The sequence below is a fragment of the Mercenaria mercenaria genome, chromosome 4 (assembly GCF_021730395.1).
Source record: "Mercenaria mercenaria strain notata chromosome 4, MADL_Memer_1, whole genome shotgun sequence".
Lineage (NCBI taxonomy): Eukaryota > Metazoa > Mollusca > Bivalvia > Venerida > Veneridae > Mercenaria > Mercenaria mercenaria.
Window position 1 is genome coordinate 7,640,084 of NC_069364.1, and position 9,262 is coordinate 7,649,345.

The window sequence follows — 9,262 nt, forward strand, 5'->3', positions numbered from 1 at the left end:
GCTGTGTCTAGTTCTTGGGATTCAAGATGGTCTCCTTTGATGTCGTTCTTTTCTACTTGCACTGGTCATCAAATCACGGGGTGTTTACTTATATACTCGTAGAACTTAACGGTAGGAGCTAGATCGCTGTAAATCTATCACGTGTAGGGCCCAGTTGAAGCATAGTATGTTGCCCTCAAATTTGTCGTAAGAGAGGCCCCTTGCTGGGTTGGAGTCTGTAGGATAGAATCTCCACTGGTAGTTTTTCGTCAGTTCTTGAACATTTCTCGCTCTGTTTGAAACAAATAAAATCTGCTTCTTAGATGAAGAAATACACTGCAGAATAATCTGGCTATTGCTCCACAGTAAATCTGTTTGATACTTTATGCTGGTGGTAGTGTGGTTACATAGTCTGACTCCTAGAACTGCTGCACAAAGTTTAAGTTTTTGGATTGTTAGTTGTTTCTGCTGCACATTTCTGTTATTGGCCATAACAAGGGTACTTTTGTCTCCGAAAACGATGTATTGGATCAACATCTTTGCAGCTGTGATTACTTCTTGGGATTCAAGATGGCCTCCTTTGATGTCGTTCTTTTCTACTTGCACTGGACAACAAATCACAGGATGTTTGCATATAGTCGTAGAACTTAACGGTAGGAGCTAAATCGATGTAAATCTATCAAGTGTAGGGCCCAGTTGAAGCATAGTATGGTGCCCTCAAATTTGTCGTAAGAGAGGCCCCTTGACAGAAGGTCTGCTGGGTTGGAGTCTGTAGGACAGAATCTCCACTGGTAGTTTTTCGTTAGTTCTTGAACATCTCTCGCTCTGTTTGAAACAAATAAAATCTGTTTCTTAGATGAAGAAATACACTGGAGAGTAATCTGGCTATTACTCCACAGGAAATCTGATTGGCACTTTATGCTGGTGGTAGTGTGGTTACCTAGAACTGCTACCTAAAGGATTTTGGATCGTAAGTTGTTTCAGCGGCAAAATTCTGTTATTTGCCATAACAAAGGTACTTTGTTCTCCGAAAAAGAGGTATGCACATGCTCCGTATGCCATCATACATGAGTCGGCGAAGATGTGTAGAAATTTGTTAGCGGACGCAGTCTCCGTGAAATGGTATCTAGGGAACTTTTGTGCCAAGGCTTTGGTAACTTCTTCTTTGATGTTGTACAATTCTTTGATAATGTCGTCTGGTAGGGACTCATCCCATTCTAACTTCTTAGAATTCACGGTAGCACGACTAAGGAATCCTAGTTGGTCGATTATGGCCGATGACACTTTTCCTTGTCTTTAGTATGTGGTCAATATGAGTAAAAGTGGGCGTTGTGGTATATAAATTGGTTTCAGATCCATTAGTTTTGAATCTGGCTTGCAACGTTTCGTTGTTAGAACTCCACGATCTAAAATTTTGAATGAAGCTTGCTTGAACAGGTGTCTACTCGTTTTAGAAAGTCAAATAACTGTTGTTCCTCGGGTACACTCGTAAGTATATTAATAACATATAAACCTTTCTTAATAAGCTCGTTAATTTCAGTTAGATGTGCTTCAAAATGTTTCTGGATTGTCGCATTGAGTATAAAAGGTAAGAAAGCAGCTCCAAATAGTACTGACTTGAATATGTATGTCTTCAATGGGCTTGCTGGGTCACTGGGATCGGATAAACAGTAGAATCTAGTGATATCATGACCGTCGTCATGTAAGTCAACTTACATGATGTCCGTGCAAATGGCGTACTTGTGTATCTGAATCGGAGCCGTATCGTTGTAAGGTCAATCAGGCGGGGAAGGGAGTTAATCAAGCAATCATTAAGGCTTGGGAGTAACGTGACTAGTTGCAGCTACAATCGTAGACAATGCGTATTGGAGTGGACAATGAGTCCTTCTTCACAGGATGGTGGGGAACATGCTATACTACTGATGAGCTATTGTGGTCAAAAATTGTTTTCTGTGACATTTCATCAGTGGTTATCTCTGCTACGAAACCTCGGTTCTGTTGATTTCTTATAATTCGTCACATATGTTAAGCAAGACTGGGTCTTTCTTTAATCTGTTGATTACTTGCTCTATTCTACGCCGACTTTTCACTTCATAGAAGGTGATATTTCCTGCTCTTATCTCCATGGTAGTTTGTCAAAGTATTTACCATTGTTGTATGTGATACACGTATCTTGGGAACGTGTTAGGGATGTTTCATATTCTTGTTTCTTAGTAACAGGCTCGACTCACACAGATTCTACTCTCCAAACTTTTTAGAGGTCGACTTCATCTTTGGCATGCGTCGTGATAACACTAATCATGGAAATGAATATAGGTATGGGACACCTCGTTGTCTGTGTACTAGCAGGTCCCGACAGAAGGTATTCGAGTTTTGACTTTATTGTTGTTGGTCCGTTGCCACGAATAACTTTATCTTGCACTATCATCCAATAATAATCAGCTCCAATTAACACTTCTATTTTTGAATTCATTACTCTTAGTAATTTGGCGGGCGACCTTCATTTGATAGAGGTAGGATAGTTCTCTAACTTTGATTATGTATGATATAAGCGGCACGAAAAGCTCTGGGACTAGCAGTACTTTGATTGAAATTTCTTCGGTGGCCGACTCAAGGTAGATAAATGTCGTAGTCGTCGCTCCTTGTCGCCGAATCCTTTCAAAGATAACATGTCTTTCCCGTTAGGTTTCAGTTGAAGTTTATGAGCCATGTCTTTGCTTATAAACGAGCTCTTGAAACTTTCAACGAAGAGTATATTACATATAAATGACGTACTGGTCATTTTTTGTCGATATAGCAGTTTTTTAGAACTGGACCGGTAAAGATCGAATGGGCGGAATGCAAAACTGCAGTGTCTGGGTACCTCGCGTTGTATTGTTAATTATTAGGATTCTCAGTCGTTGTGAGTGTATTTCCCGGTGGTCTGGCTTTATTTCCGGTCGGTGCTTGGGTCTGCAGCTGAAACTTGTCTTGCAACTGGATACTTTGTGGTCAGCGAGATTTTAGTAGTAAAACAAAACTGTTTTTCTTTACAGTGTCTAGTTTCTGCACGAAATCACTTACTTTTCTGCATTCAATACTTGGCTGCTGTCTGCTGTCTGCACTCACATTTTATTTGATATACCGAACGTTTTCTGATGCACATTTGAATAACGTTTCTCGGTTCTATGGAGGAAAGAGTATGTCGTGGCTGCGATGTATTGCGGTTTATCAAACGAGGATCTAGCATCACTTTTGGACAACAAACAGCTCATTAGTTTAGGTAAGCGCCATGTTTGTGACCTGTGCGCACATGCCATATTCTGTTTGATATCGGAACATCACTGGGGTAAGCAGGGAACCATATGTTGATTCTGACGGTCAATATATTTGAGTGCCCTGATGTATGTTCCTGTAGTATCCTACAATCTTCGTAGACTTACCGCGTAGTATATTGGAGTGGGGACCTCTAACAAGGCTGTCATGTATGACTGAATAATCTTGTCTCTCTTTCCATAATGTTCTTGAAGTAGGGAAATAGCTCTCTCATAATAAGCAATGGTTAATGAAAAACCATTACATGACTGAAATGCCTAATTGTTTGGCAACACCCTCAAGTAAAGTACACTTCTGAATATAAATCACTTAAAATCAGGTAAGCGTTGTTGTAAATTGTAAATTCTTAAGGGTGCCAAAAGTATTGTCATTCTAAAATGTCATCACCAAACTTTGGAAGATCAAGTCGAGCAATGGTGTACATGGCGGTCGCCATCTTTAGATCTTCTAAAACTAGAGTCAGGAAAACTCGCGAATCAGCGTTCAAATTCGATAATGTCACTTCACAAAATTTACTGACTTTTTATATCTTGATTTTTAGCTAAATCACATAATCTTCTTGCTCCAAAATCTCGTTTTCAATTTCTTCGGCATTATCTTGCGGCAAACTGTCAATGATTTTCTCATAAATGCCAGTTATTGTCACTAGTTTGGCATTCAGCTTTTCTTCGCACTAGAGGGCTGCGAATTTCGCTAGAACGCGCGTAAATGCTCCTTTCTGTCCTTTCAATACGGTATGAACATGTCGAACAGACACTAAATGTAAAGAAACAGATGATAGCGAACGTTTATATAGTTTATTGATGATCCGTTCAAAGCGGCGGAATTAATACAGGTAGGTGATGTCAATGCCGTCCTTTTGGCCTTTACGCAGTTCTTTCATCCTTTATACAGTTATTTTGTCTTTTACACATTGTTTAGTCCTTTACGCAATGTGTGCCATAATTAATTTTAGAAATCCCGGTTAATGATTCAATTAAATATGTATCTAGCTAAGAAAACGTTAATATGTAGCAATGCGTAGCAAGCAGCTAGTTTGCATGTCATAGCGGAATATAATGACAGAAAAAAACTCTGTTATAGATCTGCAACACTGGCTATTTACAGAATATATCTGCTGTTTTTACTGAGGTAGATAAAAGTTTCAGATTGAGATTGATCATTAATCAATTTTATCAATATAATTACAGTTTTATCATTTGGCGCAATATTTTCTCTTGTCATGCACTTGTATTTGGAAACTTATCGGACCAAGTCAAGAGACATGCACAATTTTGAAACTTAATTTGTAATTCTTAAATGTGCTATCCATTTTAGTGTTTACATATAACAAATATCAAAGTTCGGTACCTGTAATTGTGATTTAAAGGAAATAATAAAACATTAATTTTGTACACATTCAACTCATCCGTCAGTAACAGAAGTATTTTTTCACTGCAACCCATTTATCTGCTCAGTGAAGTAAGATACATGTTGAGGGCCAAAATGTTGCCTTCTCCTTCAGTACAATTGAATGTTCTGTTGCAACATGGACAACGCGCATGTGACAAAGTTCCGCTGAATTCTGTAACTTTAAGAGTGTACCTGCACAGGGGGCAGGTGAACTCCGCAACTTGTAGGCTTTTAAGTGACCTCACTAATTCATCTGCGATTTCTGAACCATGTATGCGGTAGTAGTCTTTTTCTCCTTGGGACAGATCATTCAATGTCCAGAAAACGTCAATAAATTCTAGACCAAGAACATCCGCATTCTCAACTCTAAAGAAGCCCATATCAGCCCAATTTTCTCCCCATGAATTCATCAGACGAAGGCATTCACTGTTGTAACTTGTCAACACAACTGCATGCCCATCAGTTCTTGCATCTCTATTCCGCATACTGATGTCGAGATCTTCCTTCTTCAAAATTCCAGTAGGGTTATCTCTATAAAATCTTCCAAAAATGTTCCACTCCTCGTCGGTGAGTCGGAACTTTGCTACGACTGGACGCTTAGCAGCAATAGCTTTCATAGCTCCTGTAACATCTACTTCTTGACAATGCAAGCGATACACTGGGCAAACTCTTCGCAGAACAAGAAAGGTATTTGCTCCTTCCGATCCGTAGTTGTTGATCAAATCGTCACGGATCTCTTCAAAATCTGGGTAACCATTTTCCCGACCAAGGATTCTGTGCATTGCTAAGTGAAGAACAGCTGCTGAGGCGTTTGCATAACAGGTCCCCCCTATTTGTTCATGTGCTTTAACTTTCGTGTTCTTTTGACTGATGTAAACATCGAGAGATACAGACGAAAGCAAATCTGTAAGGGCATCTTGGGAACAAACAACATTTCGTGCCAAGGCGCAAGCATCTTTTAAGTGATCAGGATGATTAACATGCATAAACATTTTGGTCTCGTTGTTTGTGATGTCAATACGCAATCTATGCTTGATAAATATTGCTCTGGTCACCATATTTGTTGGAATCTTTGAACTTAAATTGAACAAAAACTTGGCACCAGTTTCCCAATTTGATCCTTTAACGTTATGCAATGTTCTTGGTTCCACATCTGATGATCTTGAGATATAACAACCAACTACTGTAGCATTAGCATTTTTAAGCTGTGACTGAATGGCTTTCAGATTTCCTTTATCCGTTGCCATTCCATCCGACAAGACAAATAATAATTGATTATGGTTTGGGTATAGATACTTCGACTTTAATAACGAATTTGATGCTTTCTTTAATGCAGAATATAAAGGTGTTCCCCCATATATATAAGGCTCGACAGCCGCAAGTAGTTCACGAGCTCTATCAGTTTTAAGGTCTCTTTCGTCAGAACATCCATGAATTACTTTTGCTGCATATTGGACACTGTACATTGATTGATCAGTGAAAGGTTTGACCTTGAAACGCCGTTTTATCAAAGTCATGGACTTTCTTGCAACATCTGTGATTTCCTCGGCAGAGGCTTTTCGGAATGTGCTTACAACCGATGAATACATGCTTTGAAAAAGAACACCAGTCGGGGCGACTTCATCGTTCCAATCACGACATGATGCAGGTAAGAATTCAACGACTTGTTTTGTAAAGTTTTGGTCTGACCTCATCTCTTTCAGTATAAACTGTGCTTTGTGTTCAGACACAGTCGAACTAACGATTTGTTTTCGCGCCCATTTTCGAATGGTTCGTGCACCATTTCTTTCGAGTTGGCAGAATATGTCTTCAATAGCCTGATTTGAAGCAGGGTTTCGGTCAGTGTTTGTTTCATTTAACTTTTCAATCGTTTTAATTGTCCCGATAGTGTCGAAAACATGTACACCTCTACTCGACCCTACAGCAGCTGCAAATACATGATTATCATTTGAGACGTCATGTTTAACAAGATCGTTAATGACAGTGAAGATTGATCGTGCCCATGTTCCGCCTTCTTCATTCACACCGTCACCAATACTTTTTTTATTGAGCCGGAGACATCCAACAGAATTCCGGTATTTGTTGACATTTCTTACAATCTGAAATACGTAAATAACATATAATATTATCAGTGCAACCTCTGTAGAGCAACAACCCTTGGGAGATACCAATATTGACTGTTACTTAGGAGTTGTTGTTCTGGAGAGGTAAATTTGATATTATATTTCAGCTTGGGGAAATTTTGTTTATGTGGTTAAGCGAGGTTTTTACTTAAGAGGGTCGCTTTGGTTTGTTTGTTTGTTTGTTTGATTTGGGTTTAACGCCGTTTTTCAACAGTATTTCAGTCATATAACGGCGGGCAGTTAACCTAACCAGTGTTCCTGGATTCTGTACCAGTACAAACCTGTTCTCCACAAGTAACTGCCAACTTCTCCATATGTATCAGAGGTGGAGGGCTAATGATTTCAGACACAATGTCGTTTATCAAATAGTCACGGAGAACATATGCCCCCCCCCCCTCTCTCCCCCCGCTCTACCTACTGAGCTATGGAGAGGTCATATCATATCATATCATATCATATATTATATTATATTATTATATTATATTAGCTCTTTTCATGGTAAACATCATAATATATAGCGCTCTTTTCATGGTAAACACATCATGTAGAAAACCCCTCTACGGTGTTAAATACGCAGAAAAAGCTTAATGCAATATATCATTAATCTTAATGTGTTTTACAGCTTACTGTAATCGACAAGGTCACGATAGGCTAGATTGCTCACATGACTTTCAAAAGACAAAGGTATAATACACAAAACAAATTAACTATAATGCAAGCACTTTCCATAAATTGACCTGGAATCGGCCAGGAAACATGTTGTTTTTTTTTTTCATCTCATGCAATTTTCGAAATTGACATAGACGTCATCGAATATATTGTCTCACCAGATTTCCTGCAAAATGGGTGGAAAATAATACAGCCTGTAGAATGTTTATAGTTTTTTATGACCTGATCCCGTCAGACATTTTTTTTAACAAATATGAACAATTTTCAATTTTACCTTAATTTAATTAAGACGAAATATAGAAATGTGACTCCTTGAGTGTAAGCAAGTTTTCCTGTGATCTGACCTGGTTACAAGGTTTTTTTTGACTCCCAGTTGACCACAAAATGAAATCATTGTTTTAGTTCACTAGAAATAAAATATGGAATTAATTTCGAAGTCTCGTGTAAGATACACAATATTTATATCAACATTATGGTTAATTTATTAAAGATATTAAATCTGTCTATTAATTATGAATTGTTTTAGCTTACTGATGGTACACATACAACCCTTTAAGCCCCGTCTACATACTGCAAGGAACTCTTTTAGGGCCCATTAATCACTAGATAATTTATCTCTTGTACAAGCAATTAGTGGTTTGCAATATTTCTGAACTTGGAAGACACATTAATTTCAAACAGAGGTAAATGATGACAGGTAAATAAAAAAGATAGCCGAACTGATAGAAAGTGTTTAGAATTATAAGATATAGACATCTTAAATATGAACCATTAGTGAAAACATTGACTGAGAAAAACTCTGGTAATAGTGATACATATTCAGTTGACGAACATAGCAAAGATATTATTTCAGAAATATTATAAATCAGTCCTATTTTGCAAAATTTTTGAATAGAGTTATAGTACAATCGTGTTATGAAAAAGATTTATTAATATTTGACCTTGCGAGAAACATCATAGGTAATGTGAAAACTTGCTTATGTTACTATTCCACTGGTATACAATATATCATTTATCATTGAATTATATAAACTTGGCTTTGGGCATATCATTCAATTAAAACATTTTTTCTGTTGTCCACACTGCCATGTTTATTTATTAAATAAGCCCAGGATACAATGGTGGCTGTATTAGATCTCAATACACATTTAATGAGAAAATATAAACAAAATACCATACTGGGCAGGTGCTCCTCATCAAAAACCCTATCAGAGCATTTGACAGCACAACCACGCAAGAAAAAAATAGGAAGAGTTCTAAATACTACAAGATATTGTAGCAGAAAATTATCTGGAAGCAGCCACTCAAAAAGACACTAATGGGGGACACAATGTAATGTCCACACTATACAAGTTGCCAAGATTTATGTCTTATGCAAGTTTTATTGAACATATGTAGACGAGGCATTACAAAATTGGCACCAAATCGTAGTATGAGTTAGCACGTAGGTAGATACTTTACGTAAGTACCGGAATTGCACGGGTGCAACATTTCGTCATGTTTACAAAAGTCAAGTATGAAATACATATGTAGAGATATTGTATATGTGCAGGTATGCGAACGTGTTGACATTCACTCATAAATCAATTTTGACCAAGTAAATTATGTTTACCACATTTCAATACATATTATGTTTTCTTAAAGTAAAGGACCAATATATATATTTAGCGACAGTTGTCAAAACAGCTAAATTTAACATTGAATAGAAAAGATAGCTTGTCGATATTATCATAATTATTTATTATTCAAAGAGAAAAATAGCTTTATTAGGCCATGACCCAGGG